The sequence below is a fragment of the Pinus tabuliformis genome, chromosome 4_2, assembly GCF_031772625.1.
Source record: "Pinus tabuliformis cultivar Carrire ecotype Pingquan chromosome 4_2, CPIR1, whole genome shotgun sequence".
Taxonomy (NCBI): Eukaryota; Viridiplantae; Streptophyta; class Pinopsida; order Pinales; family Pinaceae; genus Pinus; species Pinus tabuliformis.
In genome coordinates this window covers 537,623,851-537,644,924 of record NC_142304.1, presented here as the reverse complement: position 1 = coordinate 537,644,924, position 21,074 = coordinate 537,623,851, and positions in this window count along the sequence as shown.

Here is a 21,074-nt window from a genome sequence, read left to right as displayed (position 1 = left end):
GGCACTATGCACTTGGCTAGTGGTGTTATGCATAGAGCCGGTTTGCTCAAAAATCCTAATTTCGCCTAGTTTTTCTACAAATTGACTTTTTCTCTCATCTTGGATGAATTTATGATAGTAAATGATGCTATGCTATGTAAATGTAATTGCAAAATGACCTTAGAGGGTAGATTCATCATTTTGAGGTGGTTTGGGGGTAAATAAATCAATTTCCAGGGTTTTAGAGGCAAGTTGTTCCACTACCTATATTCTTGTTCCTTATTGGGAAATGGTTATAATAGTTCCTTATCTCTTGGATTTGACCCCTGATGGCTATCATAGGTGGTTTGATTGTCTATATTATGTACTTTTTCAGTCATTAGCAAAGGTTGGACTCTCTTGGATGCTCTAAGCTACATTATACACCTTTATCAGCAGTTTGGCAAGGAAATAAACCAGGATTGGCAACTATTTTTATGGGATACTTGTGGTAAAGTGTTTTTGCATAGTTTCGCTTTCTGTTATTATTTTTTCTCATGTGTTATGTGTGCCACAATCTTATTCATTCTTCTAACCAAATGAAATCAAGATAGATAAGTAGAATACATTGGTTACAGTGCTCTACCTTGGGAATCCATTTAGTTTTTGATGTTTTCTACTATTTGAAAAGGACTCATGGGCTTTGCATGCCCTCCTCAGCTCCTCACCAGTCTTAGACCTACCATCTCACTCAATTTTAAGTGCTAAAACACCTACCTACCTCGCCCATAGAACACCATGCATTCCTAACTTTATTTCCCGGACCCAAAACTGCCTGCTCCATTTGATCCAGCAAAAAAACCAACAAAATCAATAAAAAACCCTAGAGCTACTATACCTAGCCTGAAATCAATATTTGATCTAGTCATCTCAACTGAGATTGACAAGGAGAGAGCCCTCTCCTGACCTGGTAGGGCTAGCTACTAGGTTAAGCTTGGTTTGTGGTTATCCTAGGATTACCTCCCTTCAACCTGAGGTCAATATAGGCTCTAACATGCATGAGGAATTGTGAGAAAGAAAGGATATTAACCAAGCTTGTTTACTAATTTCCCCTCATTTCACTACACCCCCACATACTTATTTGCTAATTTCCCCATTATTCCTTCATTTCTTATAAATACCCTTTTCCCTTCATTTTGACCTTTTCCCCTTGGCTTCACACATTTCCCTAGAAATTACCCTTCAAAGATCATTCCCCCTTCCCAAAACCCCTTTGCCTAGTGTGAAACCCATTCCCCATTACAAATATCAGTTTCCCCCCTTATTAATTTCCCTTTTCCCCTAAAAAACCCACAAAAATCCTTTATCCTAAGTTTTTACCCCCTCGCATTATGTAACTAACATTCCCCACTTCATATTTCCCTAATACCCTTTTTAACCCGCCAACCCTTGGTGTAGTTAAAAAATCCCTGCCACATAACCCATGGTCCCACCTTTATTAGCCCACTGCTTATATTAAATCCCAACAATATTGGTTAAATAATTACAATTATCTGTAATTAAATCCTAGCCCCGCCAAATCACTTTCCCGATTCCATCCGTGCAACTCAACTGCACGATATCCCTCTGATCTCTTGTTCCCAGATCTGACGGTGTACAACCATATTGCATGGATTCATCGTCTGACCGATAATAGCTCGAGAGCATGCGAGATTCGTGGTTTTTCATGTGCATTGTTTTGCTACGTGGCAACTCCAGGTTAGATCACGTGCTCACAAAAAATACTGCCCACCCTCCAAAAGTGGTATGATGGCACACAAAACCACCTCCCCGCATAAACCAAAAACTACCCACTATTCATTAAATAATTTGCATGCCAAAATGTGACCATTATCAGTTAAAAGGCCGAAAAAGCCCCAATTCACTCTTTTCTTGCATTTTCACTATAAAACTGTTGCTTAGGCATTTGCGACACCCTGAACCTCTGTGACCCATTTGACCACCTTTTGCCACCTGAAGACGCTCTGGATACCCAATTGAAGCAACCAGTTGACAATTGAAGCCACAGTACCTTCTTCATTCACCATTGAACCCAGTTTGCACGCCAAATCACCAATTTCTAGGTATTCTTGGAAAAAACCAGAACGACCTATGAATTTGAAAATGCACAGTTGTAATTAAGTGGTTAATTAATTGAATTAATTAAAGAAACCTTCCTAAAATTGAAGAGAAACTTATTTCTACACCCCAAACCCTGTTTCACAGACTGGAACTACCCTCCCACTGTAGCAGAGCTTCTAAACTCACTCCTGAAACCACTGGAAGCCTTCTTCAATTCAGTAAACACAATTATGGCTTCCCAACCCTCTCTAGATGTGAGACCTCTGCAACCCCTCACCTAGATATTGACCACCTTGCATTAGGAGACCGGGACTTTCAAATTAAGGACATTGCTTCCCCTGCCTACCTTCTAAAGCTCCACTGCTAAAGTAAGAACAAATTTTTAAAACAGAACATTGATATCCACCTTTGGGAGTCCAATTTGCCCAAGTATTTGTTCCCAGAAGTTCATCCATTCCCGGAAATCATTCACTTCTGCAATGCTTGCTACATTCCCAGTCAAAGAGAAATTGCTACCCCTAACCAGCAAGTCTTATTCACCATCACTGCAGAATCCATTAACCAAATGCTGCAAGTTGAACCAAGCCCAAATGAGACCCCACTTTCTATTGAAGGCTTTCTTGACCTCTATACCAAATTAGACCTTCCCAAGATAGCCCAATTTTTCCAAATCTTCATCATAGAGGAGTGTCATACTCCTACAAAAAGTCCACCATATGCTACCACCATTTTTCTGAGAGAGGCAAACAAATCATAACCATGCTCTCCTGAATTTTATGTTACACCTCTGATGAACATGTGGATGAGGTTGTTCTTGCCTTCCTATCCATCTTTTGCCTAGGCAAGCCACCTGCTACAATCTATAAATATGATTAGTTCATTGTAGAGAAAATGCATGAGAAATTCATCAGACTACCTACTGAGAGAGTCTTCAAGTACTCATCTATATTGTTCTACATGTTTTTATGTTATCAGTCAGACAAATTTCCTATTAGCATCTAGAAATTGGATACCAAAGGAAATCCAATATCAGTCATCTACTGGACACCATTGATTCAGAAATTCTCCACCATTTTTTCCTATAAGGACTTCATTGATTCATTTGTCCATCCAGTTATGAATATGCTAACTAGTAGCCATTAGCCCAGAATTAGTCAATATATCAAAAGAGTTTTATAGTTGGCTAAGAACAGTAAAGTGGGAGACTGGTATTTATACCAGCACAATACAGAGATAAGGATATATGGATGCCAAATGGCCTCCTACAAACTTCCAAAATACCTCCCCATGAGGTTATTTGCATTAGTACTTTAGGCAGACAATAAACTCTAATGAAGTTAACTTCCTAGCAGCCAAGAAGAAAAATCAATTCAAAATGAAAAATCAATTGGGCCCCTTCATTTGTAATACTAGGGAAGCCGGACCAGAGGCAGATAAGATTCTACAATAGATGAAATTCAAGAAAAGTTTTATGTGGAAATATGACCCTCATGGAGTCATAAATAAGCTCAGGCTCAAGGTCAAATTCGGTCCTTTCATCCATCATCCTAGGCCATACATTAAGAGATTTCCCAACCAGTCAGAATGGTTGAAAAACACTTTGATGGACATGGAAAATGTTGTAGTTAATGTAGAGAATAAATTAATTGATGTAGAAAAAAAGATTGATACATGTTCCTTCCTGTAGGTTCCAGAATTAGGAGAACCAATGAATATTCCTCCTATTTTACAAACTCCAGCAAATGAAGGCAAAAATACAAAGAGAAGCCAGGAAGAAGGTTCTAATTCAGCCATGGAAACCACAGATGAATAGTTTGAAAGTTACAGGAAGAGGCCCAAGCATAATCCTGTAACTGAAAAAGAAGATACCATTGACTTAATGGAAATCACTGACACTGATACAATGGTGGAAAGGAGAAAAGGCTCAACAGCCTCAGGAGAAACACACCAGCCCTCAACATCAAACACTCAACTTATTCAGAGACAACTCAGCGTTGAGGTATCTTCACTCACCAGACCTGTGGATAAAGAGAAGGATATCAAAGATAGGTACAAAGAAATTAAATTGAGAAATGAGGAATTAAAGGCTGACACCTATGCCCAATATTTCAAGCAAACACCTGCAAATCAAAATAGATTAATGTCAGCCTTTTACATTAAAACAAGTAAAATGTGAATGACATTTATGCCACCTACAGTCCAACAACCAAAAACATCAGCAGACTATAGGAAAACATATTTTGAGGTTTTGGCCAGGGATGTTCATCCCATTGACCAAATTGAGTTTCACAAGCAGGTAGGTGAGATGATTTGTTCCACCTTGACAGGTAAAGCTATGACCACACACAAACTGCGAAGTTCATTAGATAATATCACTACACAGTACAAGATGGAAAAGGCCTCGTCACAAGCCAAAGATAATAGAATCAAGTCACTAGAAGACTTGGTGATTGAGCTGGGACATGATCCCAATGATATCAAGGCTGCTGAGAAGTTGATAAAGAAAAAGAATGAGGACATTGCTGCTCCAAAAAAAAAAACTCAAATTGCCTCATTCAGAGCACCCACATACAAAAGAGGTCTTAGAAAGCCAAACACATCAAGAGGAAATGATGGACCTTGTTTTACAACTTAATGATCAATTGAAGGAAATGGAGAAGGAGTTTGACAGCTTGATATAATTAAAACAAGCCAGCCTTGAGACTGCGCCGACCACTATCATTCCAACAGTCACCACAACAATATCATTCACCTTGGTAGCTTCATTGGCTCCTACAGCTCCACTGGCTCTAGCCCTCCCAGCTGCAACAACATCTACATCAGAAACAGGTTCAACAACAGCAGCAACCCAGCTAGGTGATGAGGCAAGTAATTGGTCAAGGCAATGGAAGACATGTCCATTCAGACCACAGAGATAAACAAGCTTAAGGAAAGGATAACCAATCTAGAGAATGATAACAATCTTGCACAGATTATGCACAAAGAAGAAGTTCAAAAGTAAACCAGGTTGACTGAAAGGATGAAGAGCTTGTAGAAGGAATTGACATTAAAGGAACCACTTGGCCAAGCTAAGGAATAGTTATTGGCCAATATCATTGACTCTTTCAATGATATTTGGCCATCCATTCAAGTAATCTTTGAGCAAAATGACTTAGTGAAAGAGGCTACACAAACCATACAGAGAGTTAAGGCTGAATTAGGATACATGCCAGAAGAAGCCACTAGGATCATTCACTTCCTTAACTCCAAAAATAAATATGAATTGTAGGAGTTGGACATACCAGATAGCATTGGCACCATAATAGAAGTAAAAAGGGTGCTCACCAAGAGAAATTTAATCCTAAACCTAGAAGACAAATGCCAAACCTTGCAGCTAGCTATAGATAAGTTCATGGTAAAGTTTGATGCTCTAAGGAAGAAAGGGTTGCCAAATCCCTTAGTGATAAATGATAAATTGGTGCCATAGGAAGACTACAACAGAAGAATCAAAGAGGTGGCCAGAGATCAGGTAAACAATTCTTCTATGAAGGGAATGCCTACTAGAAAGGTTCTATATCAGACATTTGAGAACCTGTTTTACCTCGAGCATGAGGTGAAACACCTTTTTGTGAACAGGCTCAGTTTTTCCAAATACACTGAAGCAGATGAGATTTATAGGAAAAAGGTAAATATTCAACTACCAGATGTAGACACATGGGAAAAGTTAAATGACCTGCTATAGAAGTACACAGTAAAAGTGAAAACAACATAGTAGAAGAAAAGTGACAGTTTAGCCAAGTAAAAGTGTATAAGGTGAAAGTGTATCAGTTAAAAGGTCACAGTAAAAAGAACAACCAGCGTGAAGACAACAACAAGGCAGAGAAAAATATCAGAGCATAAAGAAAACACAACCAAATAAACAGGGACAACATACAACAGTTAAACATCTATCTCTATCTTCTTGCATGAAGATATTTCTTTCTCTTAGATTAATTCCCAAGACAATTTTGGATATTTTGTAAACTATTTTTGTATAAATACTTCATATTTCAAAGTATTCAGTGTGGATTGCTAGACATTTGTAGATTTGTATTGATCAGAAACCTAAGGGTTATTGTACCAATTTTTCAAGTCAACAGATTGGACTGAGTAATAAAAAGATTGCATTATAGGATTCATGTGTTGAGCTATTACAGTGAAGTATTTTCTTTGTCAAATTTGTTATCTTCTTATGTATTACACAAACTTACATGTTATCTAAAGTGAATGAATTAACTGGAAATTTATCTTAGAATTTGTTTAAGTACACTCTGTTTTGAACAGTTGATCATTTCTATGTTTTCTTCTGATATCCGGATCTGAGAATCCTTAATTTCTCTCCCATCCCAGTTGACCTATTTCACTTCTTTCATAATCCGGCCTAAGGAACCCTTAATTTCTCTTTGGATCCGATTGAAACCAACTTCACCGTCCAGCCTTAAGATCTGAAATAACTCAACTACCTTGCCCTGTAGACACTATTTTTAGAACTTGATCCACTCCTGTTTGTCTTGACACTTGACCCCATATCCAAATGGTAAAAGACATCCCTCTACCCATCTAAGTCAATGATCTCATCACCAAATCCAATCAAATCCAAAGTACAATCATTACTACCTAAAATCAAATAACTAAAACAAAGTTAAATCATAAAGAGAGAGCCCTCTCTGAGAATTAGGAAGGCTAGATCCTGTTGAGGGCCCCGAAATCGGGTCAACAACATAGGGGGATACCCACCCGGTCGGGAACCTGGTTGGAGGCTCCGTGCCCGTTTGGTGTAGCGGGTCCGACTGGGGATGACGGGACCAACTTCCCGTTCTAAGGGGTGTGTGTGTGCGTGTAGAAAATAGTGATGTGTGTGTGTAGAAAATGATAGTAGAAAATCTGTAATTATTCCTTAACTAATCTAATTCTAAATTCTGAAATGACTTTATACTACTTTAATCTAACAAAAACAATACATCTAATCTACACTAACCCGGGACAGAATTTTTCCATTATGCAATCTAGAAAGATTTCACAGAATAACTGGTAATGAAGATTATTCAGCTATTATGAGAATATAAATCAATTAAGATGAACCATCTTGCGTAAAACGTTAAGCAAAATGGTTGTGAACAGCATATTGCATAATCAGCTATTCATGTATTAAGCATAAATCAATGACTCCACCGTACAAAAGTGCCAAATGGTAGTCTACTCATTCATACATTAACATATAAATAACATCAGCTGTATATTACTCTAAGAATGCAAGCAGAAATTAGTCAAGAGATAAAAGTACCATTTATGACTGATTTTAAACTTACAGACCTTAAGCAATAATGATCTACTTCTACTTGCTTCTAATGCCTACTAAGAGTACAGAAGTGCAACATCAGTAGCAGGTATTAAAATGAAAACATAAATAAATCTTGATCCGTCCATTCATCAAAAACCCCCTCCGAGGGTGCAAAAGTGCATGTTCTGAGGACAAGTTTTTTGACAAAATTTCGGACCCTTCTCCAATGCAACGAGAAGGGTTAAATACTAGTAACCGACTAATTTTACTTTACACAAATTCAGGGAACGGCTTCAAATGACCGCCCTTTTACTAAAAACAAATTTATTTCTAAAAACTGAATCTAATTTCTAACCGTTTCTGTATCTGCTCCTTAGTGCTGTAAGCAATGCGCTGTTTGCCCTGAAAGAGTCGGCTGGTTGTCCTTTCCTTTTGTTCGAGCTTGAAAATTAGAAACAACAAGCGCTGGCACCTCTTTCTGTTAGATTAGAAGATATTTTCGAAAACCTTTCTCTAGCTGGGTGTATTCGCTGTGCGCACACTTAGTACAACCCAGTTTCTTTTCGAACTGATTTTGTTGTTGCTATTTCGGTTTCTGGTCGTGCGAATGACTCAATGAGTTAGAAGTCGCGCTGTATGTACAATCCCCTGTTTAGAGAATTGTTTCCGTTCTTTATTCCAGGCTTTTTTGGAGCGTCTTTCTCCTCTTGCGCTTCTTTCTCTGCTTTACCAAGTCTGAGTTTCAGGATCTTTTGTAAACACGCTGCTTTTGTGTGCCTTTGACTCTGAGTCTCGGACAGTCTATTTTCATCAATGCCTGTTGGGCGATACTCTGGAATCCGCGGTTCTACTATATGCGTCATCCAATTGCGGAGGCATCTTCTCTCTGTTGTCTTATTGGCGCTTTTCCCTTCTCCTTAGATGTTTCCTGCATATAGATTTATATCAGTTGCATGTCTTGCAGTTTACGCAAAGAAGAAGGGAAATGACGAAAAGATTGACATGAAAGCATTAAATTCTAATGAATGCGAAATTAATGACATTCATCATAACTTGACTCTTCGATAAATGTGATGCAATCATTTCTGGATATTCAAGCATGCGGTCATTAATTTCCCTTAAGGTGCGCTTTCAAATTTGGATCTACCATGTATGTCGGAGAGTTCTTGTGATGAGTCTTTTCTGCGATTGGTATTGCAATATCGATGGCTGCGACGTTATTTAAGTGTTATCGTAGATCACAGATATCGCAGATCGTAGATCGCTAACATCGCAGATCGCAGCTTCGCATGGTCACAGATCGCAGATCGCAACATCGCAAGGTTTTCACTTTGTCATTTTGTGCTGCTCGTGTGACATTGCGACGTGCGACGTCGCATATCGGCCGTCGGCATTTCTTTAGGTTCTCCTTTTTCAAATGCTCTTAACGCACACGATGCGATGGTTTCTCGTGTTGCTCCTTTTTAGCGCATTTATGCGCTTTGGGCAAGCGCTCCTTTTTCCGTTGCGACGCGATATAGCTTTTAGGGAGCTGATACAAAAGATTTTTTATTTTTTTTAAACAAAAATATTTTTTGGATTTTTTTTTGGCTAAGGGTCCCCCTTTGCTTGATGTTATTACTAATATCAAATGAAGAGGGGGGTTGTTGGTGACCACAACAATGGCGATTCACTGCAAAGAACCAGTTATCTCTGCTTTTCTATTGACCGTTCACTTCCGAAACAACAAAATTCTTATATGTCTAAATTTTGTTATGAACAGATAGAGTAGATTACCCCTCACCTTGTCAACGATACTTTGTCTCAACCTTTTTATATCTCAATTGCTTGCTTCCTTAGGCTTTTTCTTGCATTCGCACCAGACATTACTTGGTCTTGGTTAAAGATAAAATAAGGTCTTCTCTGCGTACTGGCTTAAAAGAATACTCATTTGTCGTAGGTAGAGCCTCTGCTGCCCGCAAGCGTCCATAGCCTCGACAGGGTTACCATGTTATCCAGCAATGATCCTTTTTCCTGCTTGAGGTTACTCGCAACATTCCAGAGAAAAATCCCTTTTGACACACTTTTCCTTTTTTAATTCTCTAAAGAACAATGTCTTGGTTTGGTGGCCAAATTATGACACAGTCATTCACTTGATTTACACTTTTGCTGAACAAGCCGACTCATGATGAGACCTCTTGTCTTTTGATTGCAACAATATTAAGTCGTTGCCCTGTTTTGATAGACAGTATTGGCAAAGTCAGCAAGTTATAATATCTGTGATCATGATAAGCCGGCTCGTGATGAGACCTCTTATTCTTTGAGATATAGTGTTTTGCTTGGATTATTTCTCTGAATGCTGCAATTCCCTTTTAGCAGGGAGGAAGTCATTGTTTTTCCTTAAGAAAGCTCTGGACGACAATAATAGAGTTTTTTGAAAACAACAGCTTTGCAGAGAGTACTTATTTTATTATTGATGATACCTTTCATGGTGCTGATACAAAACAATTTTTTCACCAAAGGTTGCCTTCGTCAAAGTTCTTTGAGGTTGAAACTAATATCGTAATCACGGTGAAGTTAACTCTATTTGTTAATAATAAAATTCAGATTTTTTTTAAAAATTTTGCTATTTGTACAAGCGAAATCAAAATCTGATAGAGAATTGGCATGCTCTTTTCATGAATCCTTTTCATATGATCATCTACAACGGGTTTTATTCATAAAAGAGAAAGACAACGTTAAATGAAATATAAAAACTAAATCTATCCTACAAAAATTAGAAGAATTTCTCTTCTATGGAAAATATAATTTAAGAATCAGCCCATTGACAGGTAAAGAATCTCTCTTTCCTGCCAGATCCTGCAACACGAATGTGGACGGGCCTATGACTTCTACAATCTGAAAAGGGCCAAGCCACAGCTTCTGGAATTTCGTATGTTTGCCCTTTTCTTCATGTGCCTTATCCCATTTCAAAACTAAATCACCCATCTGAAAGTTTTTTCTGGTTATGATGCTTGAGTCAAAAGAAGATTTTATTAGCGCTTGGTGATGTGCATGGGTTTTCCTAGCTTGTTCTCTTTGTTCTTCTAGTTTGATTATTTCCATTTGTCTTAATTGTAATGAGGAAGTAGGTACTTCATCGATGTATTGCACTAAAGACAAAGAGGGAATGACTAAGTGAGTCGGAAGAACCACTTCCCTCCCATAAACTAAGTTAAAGGGAGAAGTGCCGATCGAAGCTTTCTTTGTGATTCTATCAGCCCATAAAGTATTTACCAACGCTTTGTGCCAATTCTTTTGGTTTTGGTCGACTGTTCTTTTGATAATTCTGATTAGGTTCTTATTCGTTGACTCAGCCAATCCATTACCTTGCGGATAGTAGTTGGCAGAATATTTCAGTTTGAACCCTCTTTTGAGCGCAAACTCAGTCATAGCATTTCCAGAAAAATATGAAGCGTTATCAAACATTAAGGCCGTTGGCAATCCAAACCTAGTTATGATAAATTGGTCTATGAATTCAATAATGTTTTCAGAATGAACTGTCTTGAGAGGAACTGCTTCTACCCATTTGGTAAAATAATCAGTTGCCGTAAGGATATACTTATGCTGCTTAGAAGAGTGAGGAACGATCTCACCTATTATGTCCAAGCCCCATTGACTGAATGGTTGGTCGATGTTGACCAGTTGTAGCGGCATGGACGCCTTCCTTTGTTTTCCTGCAGCAGTCTGGCAGACTTGGCATTTCCTTACGTAATTGTATGAGTCTTTGAACAGCGTGGGCCAATAATATCCTGCACACAAGATTTTGTGTGCAGTCGCATCTCCGACATAGTGTCCACCTGCTGGTCCATCATGAAGTTCCTGCAAAACCTTTTCGGCTTCATTTTTCTCAAGACACCTAAGAAGTACAGAATCGTAATTCCTTTTAAACAGGACATCATTTATGAGCTGGTATTGTTTAGCTTTTAATCTCAGAGCTCTTTTCTTGGTATGATCCAGATGTGATGGAGCATACCTGTTCTTAAGAAAATAAATGGTGTCAGCATATAATGATTCTGCGTCGTTTAGGCTTACCTCATACGCGTGTACCTCTTCAGACGAGTTCTCAGGGATTTGCGATGCTCCAGCTAACATCTTGCAGAAGCCTTGACCTCTTACGATGTGTGCCGGCTTGATCTCAAGGTCGTATTCTTGTAAGGCGGTGATCCAATTCGCTCTCTTTTCGCCCACGTCCTTCTGTATCAGGAGGTTTCTTACCGCTGGAAACGGTACTATAACTTTGGTATGGGCTTTTAGTAAGAAAGGTCTGAAATATTTGATTGCTTTGAAAACGGCATATGCCTATTTCTCGACGTCAGAATAATTGAGTTCAGCACCTTGTAAGTTCGAGCTAAAGAATGCGATTGGGGCCTCTACCTTTTCGTGATTTGCTTGAGTTAAAATCGCAGCATAAGATTTTTCTGAGGAAAACGTGTATAAGATGAAAGGTTATGAAAAATTTGGGGTAGCCAAAGATGGAGCATTGATGATGGCTTGTTTGATTAAGTTGAATGCTTCGTGCTCGTCTAGACCCCATTTGAAATTTGAATTCTTTTTTATCATTTTTTGTAAGGGTGAAATAATACGTGAAAAATCCGGGACAAATCTTTTGACAAAATTGATCTATCCAAGGAAGGATTTCATGGCTTTCTTGTTATGAGGTATGGATATTTCGGAAATTTCCTTGATTCTGTCGAGTTCTATGTGAATACCAGATTTAGATACTATGAATCCGAGCAATTTCCCTTCGCTTAATGCAAAGAAAGATTTCTTTGGATTGAGCGAAATCCCATACCTCAAGCATCTTTGAAAGATTTGCTTCAAATCTTGGAGATGGTTGTTTCGTTTTCTGGAGTACACTGTTATATCATCCAGATAAATCACTACTGATTTATTGACCAATCCTTTAAACGCGATGTCCATGGCTCTCTGAAAGGTAGCTCCGGCATTGATAAGACCAAATGGCATCTTCCGATATGCATAAGTGCCCCACTTGGTTCGGAACGTAGTTTTTAATTGATCATCGGGATGCACCAGTACTTGATTGTATCCTGAAAATCCATCCAGGAATGACATTAATTCTGAGCCTGCTACTGCCTGTAGAATTTGCTCCATAGGTGGGAGGGGAAAGTTATCTTTCTGACAGGCTTTGTTGAGATTTCGGAAGTCGATACAGATTCTAATGTCTCCGTTTTTCTTCCTGACGGGTACCATATTGGATACCCACTTGGAATGCCTAACGGGGAAGATTATTCTGGCTCTCAACAACTTATTAAGCTCAGTTTTTATCTGGTTTTCTAGGTTAGGGTGTATTTTTCTGAGCTTCTACTGGACAGGTTTCTCGTTGCCAGTCATAGGGATAACATGCTGAATGATGGAAGTGTTGTAAGTCTTCAGCTCATCGTAGTTCCAGGAAAAAACGTTTTTGTACTGTCTCAGAAGGCGGATATATGCTGATTTTTCTTCAGGGGCTAGGCCCTGGCATAGATTAACGTTTTGCGGCTTTTTGTCGGTTCCTAGGTTGACTGATTCGTAGTTCAGAGTTGAACTATAAAGCTTGGCATTAGCCGACCTTTTGAACCGACTTTTCAAGTCATATAAGTCTTCTAATTTGACCACCGATTTGGGTATAGCATTATTAGTGCTACTTTGTTGTATTTGGTGATCATGACAGTCTTCATCAATTATCTGGTTTGTGTAGGATCCTTCAGAGGTGAGGAAACTTACGATGTCTGGGTCATCGTTGAACACTCTCCAGTTGGTGATATTGTCAGGAATGGAAGGTTTAAAAATTAATTCTATTGAAAACCTATCAGGACTAAAATCTTCGGAAGGGATAAGTCTAGAGGCTACGTTAGCTAACAGGTCTGCGCTCGCATTTTGAATTCTTGGAATTGACGAGATGTTGAATGCTATGAAATGTGAAGTGAGATCTTGCACTAATGATTGATAATGCTTTAAATGACTAGACAGGCAATGTATGGTGTTACGTACCTGTTTTACGATGATCTCAGAATCTCCAAAGACTTGAAGATACTTAACATTCAATCTGATTGCTTTGAATAGGCCTTGAACCAAGGCTTCGTACTCCGCTGTGTTATTCGTGCAATTGAACTCAAGTCTGCATGTGAGCATAATCTTGTTCCCGTCTGGGTTGATCAGAACGCATCCTGCTCCTGCCCCCTCGTTGGATTTAGATCCATCAAAATATAATTTCCAAAATAAAGAAGTATTTACAGAATTATCTAAAAAACTAAAACATTTTGAGTCATCAGTTTGGGAGAAATTTTCAACTTGGGATAAAACTGAATTCTCTAAGTATGGTGAAATATGAGCACTGAAATTTCCTAGGAAAGAATCTATTGCGTAATTGCCTACAATGCTGCTATTGTATGTGATGGCTTCATTTTCTCCTTCTAGTTCTGTCATTATGTATTTTTGGGGCAACTCTCGTTCAACCTTTATCTGATTTGGTTTACCATTGTATGGTAACCACATGTACGACCAGTCGGTTGAGAAATATCCGTGGAGTTTCTCTGACCAATCCCTGCTAAGAATCAAGCCATAGGACTCAGGGATATCGACTACCAGAATGTCAATAACCTGACACACTTTTGGGTTAGTCGACAATCTTATGGTCACCTGATTAAGTTCACCAATCACTTCGACCTAGGATCGATCAAGTTGAACTATACGTACTGCAGATTTTTGAGGTTGCACATTCAATTTGGCACATATTGACCTGGGTAAAATATTTGTTGAAGCACCAGAATCGACCAAGCAATTGCGCACGTTTTTGTTGAAGATTTCATATGTGAGAAGAAAAGGAGGAGTATGAGACCTTGATCTTCCTCCAATCAAGGCGATGTCATTTGGATCAATTTTATTTATCATCTTGGTTGGAGGTTTTCCTAGATTGTGGAAAGCCACAACTGTAGGTAAAGATGTAGTAGGCACAACATGTAATTCTTTCATCATGATTTTCTGCTGGTGTTTCAGTTTACTCAATTCGTACAGAGTGATATTAGCCCTAGTCTTCTTCATGTCGTCAATGATGTTATAATCCATTTCATCCGACACTATTAGTGTTCTTGATGGAGGTGTTTGTTCAGATTGGACTGGGCTAAGCAGGGTCGCTTTAGCAGTTGTCTTTTTGGTTACGACCCTTTCTTTTGTTGCAGGGCTTGCACCCTTTTGTTTTGGGGTAGTTTGGGGAGGATCAAGCTGATTTTTGCTTCTCGTGCTAACAGGAAATGCTTCATGATCCTCTTCCTGTGGGAGGATGAAATCCCACATTCCTTGAAGTTCCACAACTTCTTCCTCGTCGGTCTGCCCTTCAGTGGTATTCTCTTCTTCTTCGTCTTCTTCAGACTCAACGTTTGAGACAACACTGGGTGGTTTTACCTCCATGGGAGGATTTCTTTTAAAAGTCCTAAAAGGCTTTTTCGAAGAAGTTTCTGCTACTTGTTTCTTGATATCGACCATCTCATTGGACATGGCTTTCAACACTTTTTGTAATCCTTCCAAATCGAAAGGATCTTTCGTTTGCTTCTTCTTGGTGTCTTCTTTGAAAGAGATCTTCTTTGATTTGTGTTCTTCTATAGCAGATCTCTTTTCTAGGGCTACCACGCATTTTTCCACTGCTAACGCTTCTGTCAAGTTGTCAACTAATGTGGTCTTGTTTGCCCTATCTACGAAGATAGCCAAGTTTGGAGGTAAAGCTGTGATGTACCATTCACATCTTACTTCCTCGCTGGGTTGTGAGGCAGCGGGGATTTTGTTGAGGATCGTATTGAACCGTAAGTTAAAATATTTAATGGGTTCTCTAGCCTCAGCCTTAAGATTAGATAGGTCATTAATCAATGTCGCTGTGGATCGGTCATCACCAAACTTAGTGAGGAACTGACCTTGAAAAATGTCCCAGCTTGTGATGGATCCGGAAGGTAACGAAAAGTACCATGACCCGGCTTCCCGTTCTAAGGGAAGAGCCGGACAACATCGTCTTCGTTAGTAACTCCATTGAGATTAACATAAAGCATGAAATTATTGATATGTTCTTCGGCTAGCATACCTGCTTCTGGGTTGAATTTAGGTAGCCATTTCTCGGGATGGGCCGGTATAGGGCTCCGGGGTGGAGGCATTAAAACCGCCCCAGGATTATTCCATGGAGACTGGGCCATCGTGGAGCTGCTAACTAATGGAAGAACAGAAACTGACCCCTGATGCTGAGAAGGTGAAGAAATCAGGATCTTTGATGTTCGAAGAGGGAGGTTTGTGGAAGATGGGTGAGTGAGTTGGAATAGAAAAGTGGGTGGTTGACTTCGCGGTGAGGGAGTTGATATGGACGAAGTGGATGAAGGAGTCTTACTGTCAGACTCTTGAGGTGTTTTCCTTGCTCTTTTTCTGGTAGGAAGAGGGAGTTCACTTGGTTGTATGCCAAATTTTTCACTCTTTAATCTGGTAAGGGGATGAGCAGGGTTGTACTGCGAAGTCACGCTGCTTTTAGATTTATCAGACTTCTGGTTAAAAATGGAGAATCCCTGGAGTTTACGAATCAAAGTTTGAATCTCAGGGGTTCAATAATAGATTGGTCTGATATATTCGAATATGTAGCAGTGGTGGATACTCGAACGACTTCAAATTCCGAGTTTAACCGTGTTGAAGAAGTCGAGGGAGTTGATGAGGGTGTATTACTCTTAGAATGGTATTTGGATATTGCCTTAGGTGCCATTCATAGTTCGTGCCCTCCTTCTAGCACCAAAATATGTTGAGGGCCCCAAAATCGGGTCAACAACATAGGGGGATACCCACCCGGTCGGGAACCTGGTTGGCGGCTCCGTGCCCGTTTGGTGTAGCAGGTCCGACTGGGGATGACGAGACCAGCTTCCCATTCTAAGGGGTGTGTGTGCGTGTAGAAAATAGTGATGTGTGTGTGTGTAGAAAATGATAGTAGAAAATCTGTAATTATTCCTTAACTAATCTAATTCTAAATTCTGAAATGACTTTATACTACTTTAATCTAACAAAAACAATACATCTAATCTACACTAACCCGGGACAGAATTTTTCCATTATGCAATCTAGAAAGATTTCACAGAATAACTGGTAATGAAGATTATTCAGCTATTATGAGAATATAAATCAATTAAGATGAACCATCTCACGTAAAAAGTTAAGCAAAACAGTTGTGAACAGCATATTGCATAATCAGCTATTCATGTATTAAGCACAAATCAATGACTCCACCGTACAAAAGTGCCAAATGGTAGTCTACTCATTCATACATTAACATATAAATAACATCAGCTGTATATTACTCTAAGAATGCAAGCAGAAATTAGTCAAGAGATAAAAGTACCATTTATGACTGATTTTAAACTTACAGACCTTAAGCAATAATGATCTACTTCTACTTGCTTCTAATGCCTACTAAGAGTACAGAAGTGCAACATCAGTAGCAGGTATTAAAATGCAAACATAAATAAATCTTGATCCGTCCATTCATCAAAAACCCCCTCCGAGGGTGCAAAAGTGCATGTTCTGAGGACAAGTTTTTTGACAAAATTTCGGACCCTTCTCCAATGCAACGAGAAGGGTTAAATACTAGTAACCGACTAATTTTACTTTACACAAATTCAGGGAATGGCTTCAAATGACCGCCCTTTTACTAAAAACAAATTTATTTCTAAAAACTGAATCTAATTTCTAACCGTTTCTGTATCTGCTCCTTAGTGCTGTAAGCAATGCGTTGTTTGCCCTGAAAGAGTCGGCTGGTTGTCCTTTCGTTTTGTTCGAGCTTGAAAATTAGAAACAACAAGCGCTGGCACCTCTTTCTGTTAGATTAGAAGATATTTTCGAAAACCTTTCTCTAGCTGGGTGTATTCGTTGTGCGCACACTTAGTACAACCCAGTTTCTTTTCGAACTGATTTTGCCGTTGCTATTTCGGTTTCCGGTCGTGCGAATGACTCAATGAGTTAGAAGTCGCGCTGTATGGACAATCCCCTGTTTAGAGAATTGTTTCCGTTCTTTATTCCAGGCTTTTCTGGAGCGTCTTTCTCCTCTTGCGCTTCTCTCTCTGCTTTACCAAGTCTGAGTTTCAGGATCTTTTGTAAACACACTGCTTTTGTGTGCCTTTGACTCTGAATCTCGGACAGTCTATTTTCATCAGTGCCTGTTGGGCGATACTCTGGAATCCGCGGTTTTGCTGTATGCGTCATCCAATTGCGGAGGCATCTTCTCTCTGTTATCTTATTGGCGCTTTTCCCTTCTCCTTAGATGTTTCCTGCATATAGATTTATATCAGTTGCATGTCTTGCAGTTTACGCAAAGAAGAAGGGAAATGACGAAAAGATTGACATGAAAGCATTAAATTCTAATGAATGCGAAATTAATGACATTCATCATAACTTGACTCTTCGATAAATGCGATGCAATCATTTCTGGATATTCAAGCATGCGGTCATTAATTTCCCTTAAGGTGCGCTTTCAAATTTGGATCTACCGTGTATGTCGGAGAGTTCTTGCGATGAGTCTTTTCTGCGATTGGTATTGCAATATCGATGGCTGCGACGTTATTTAAGTGTTATCGTAGATCGCAGATATCGCAGATCGCTAACATCGTAGATCGTAGCTTCGCATGGTCGCAGAACATAGATCGCAACATCGCAAGGTTTTCACTTTGTCATTTTGTGCTGCTCGTGTGACATTGCGACGTGCGACGTCGCATATCGGCCATCGGTGTTTCTTTAGGTTCTCCTTTTTCAAATGCTCTTAACGCGCGCGATGCGATGGTTTCTCGCGTCGCTCCTTTTTAGTGCATTTATGCGCTTTGGGAAAGCGCTCCTTTTTCCGTTGCGACGCGATATAGCTTTTAGGAAGCTGATACAAAAGATTTTTTTTTTTTTTTAAACAAAAATATTTTTTGGATTTTTTTTTTGGCTAAGGGTCCCCCTTTGCTTGATGTTATTACTAATATCAAACGAAGAGGGGAGTTGTTGGTGACCGCAATAGATCCTAATCTCCAAAGTAGGTTTGTGGTTATCTCTAATCATTTCTTTCTTAACAACTCTAGAGAAATATTGGAGTGATAACACACACCTAAGTTTCTTATCAACATCCATTCTGCCAACATGACTAGTAGTGGTTTTCGGAGAGATTCCAACATGACTTGTAGAGGTCAGTGACTCTTTACTGGTATGACTTGCAGTGACTAGAATTATGCCCCCCCATGACTTGCAGCGGTTGAAGGCTCATCTCCAACATGACTAGCAGAGGTTAATGATGAATTTCTAGCGTGACTTGCAGTGACTAGTCTTGTGCCCCCAGCATGACTTGCAACGGCTGAAGCTTCATCCCCAACATGACTAGCAGAGGTTGATGATGATTGCTAGTATGAATTGTAGTGACTAGACTTGTTCCCCCAGCATGACTTGCAGCGGTTAAAGGCTCATCTCCAACATGACTAATAGAGGTTGATGATGAATTGCTAGTATGACTTGCAGTGACTAGTCTCGTGCCCCCAGCATGACTTGCAGCGGCTAAAGGCTCATCCCCAACATGACTACCAGAGGTTGATGATGAATTGCTAGTATGACTTGCAGTGACTAGACTTGTGCCCCCAGCATGACTTGCAGTGGCTGAAGGCTCATCTCCAACATGACTAGCAGAGGTTGATGATGAATGGATAGAACTGTTCTTCTTCTGTGTCCTCCTCTTTCTCTTATTTTTAGATCTCTTATTACCATAGGGAGGAGGAAAAATAATCCCAAATTTCTCTTTGAAAGAAGATGAACGACACATTTAATGCCCTTGAAATAAAGAATTCATTTGAGAAGCTCCAAGAACATCTAGAATATTCTGAGTGGACCACAACCAAATTGGTAGTCCAACATTCAATCCAGGAATATTCAAAGTGGCCATTAAGGGGGTACCAACGTTTCCAAAGAAAGGAAAATCACAAGGATCCACTTTTGGGAGGGTACCTTGGTTGGTTTCCACAGGAATATTGACCATATCTAACTTATTCACAGGTCCTTCCCTGACGGGAATGTAAAAATGACTTTCCAATGAAGATAGATGCATAATCAAAACCTTTTCCCTTGAGGAGGAAACTCCACAACTTTCGAAATAAAGATCAAAAGCCTTTCAAGATTGGGGGAGTGGTAGGTCCGTCACTCATAATATAAAGTCCAAAAGTGACAAGACAAAAATACCTAAAGCCAACTATATACAAAGAGTAAAGAGCACTCGACTATAAAGTCCCTAAAAATACAACCAATCAAGCAACTTCCAAGTATTTCCACTCCAGGTGATAAGGACCGGACACCAAAATACAAGAAAGTGAAGTTAGGGACCTTCCGAAGATAACCTGGGATAATGGCGGTCTAGGCCTACAAGCGAAGGTATCAGAAGCAGTTACGCTGACCTCGAGACAACAGCCTTTGGTAGTGCAAGCACCCAAGCTTCACAAGGGTACCCTCCAAAAGTATTGCTGAATGTGATGCAACGTCAGCCTCAGGTGCCACAGGATTCCCCTCCGCAGCCACCTATGCGATCCCTAGGAAAGGCCACTATGGATACCAACTCATATCAAAATTCAGGCGGAACAGTCATGAGGCAGAATCCAACAAGTAGGAGATGGGGTATCTGTCTTCCTCGTCTTCACTCTCCCTCGTGCTTTACTCCCAGTCACGGAGCTTTCCCTGTCTTTCTAATGATATTGGGTTTCTCTCTTTATTCAAATTCTAAGTTTTGTAATCTGAGCGGCCTTGGAGAGTTAACTCTCCACTCACCTAATCCAAGGCCCTAATGAACCTAAACTTGTTGGTGTTTATTTAATGATAACAATAAAAGTTCTAGTTCATCTTATTAACCACTTGATTTTACATAGTTGTTCTTTAAGTCAGGGGGGAAAATGAGAGTGAAACTAATGATGTTTTGACGCAACAGAAACCTAGCTACATGCCAATGTAGTTATTTTCTTAAATTAAAAGTTATTTCTATAGAGTTCTATGAATAAGCTTGTACAAGCAACTTTTTCTTTTTCTAGAAAACACACTCCACACACCCAAAAGCTAATAAAAAAAACTAAAATGTCTATAATGCAAACTATAATGATAGTGCATGGATGCTCATACAAGAAGCAAAAATGTGTTTCTTTATAGAGACAATAAACCAACTTGAAAATGAAGAGGGCAAAAAAATTTAAAACAAATCTCTCCAAAGCAAGCAAAACAAATTGCAAAAGATCACAATTCGCTTCTCAACAACAAAACAAAAGAAATCATAAACCAAAAGCTTAGAAAAAAAAACCAAAGCAAAGTTTTTTGAGATTTTTCTTTTAAGGAAACAAAACAACTTTTTGAAGTCACAAAAGTGCCACTAAATCTCAAAATATAAATAAATAAGCATAAGGAGTCTTTTAATCTTGCAAGTTATAAACTCGAAAATGAATGAAACTTGAACAAGAAAGACTACAACTTGTACAAATTTACCCAAATAGCAGCAAAAGATTTCGACAAACTGACCAAAAGGCCAAGAAAGAAATACTTTCAAACTTGTCAAAAAGACTCTCAAAAAGCAAGAAAAGCAATACGGTCACCAAAAAAGGGAAATCAAAGCAAGAGAACTTGAAATCCGGGCTGAAAACGAAATTGAAAACAATTTCTTGTTCTGGAA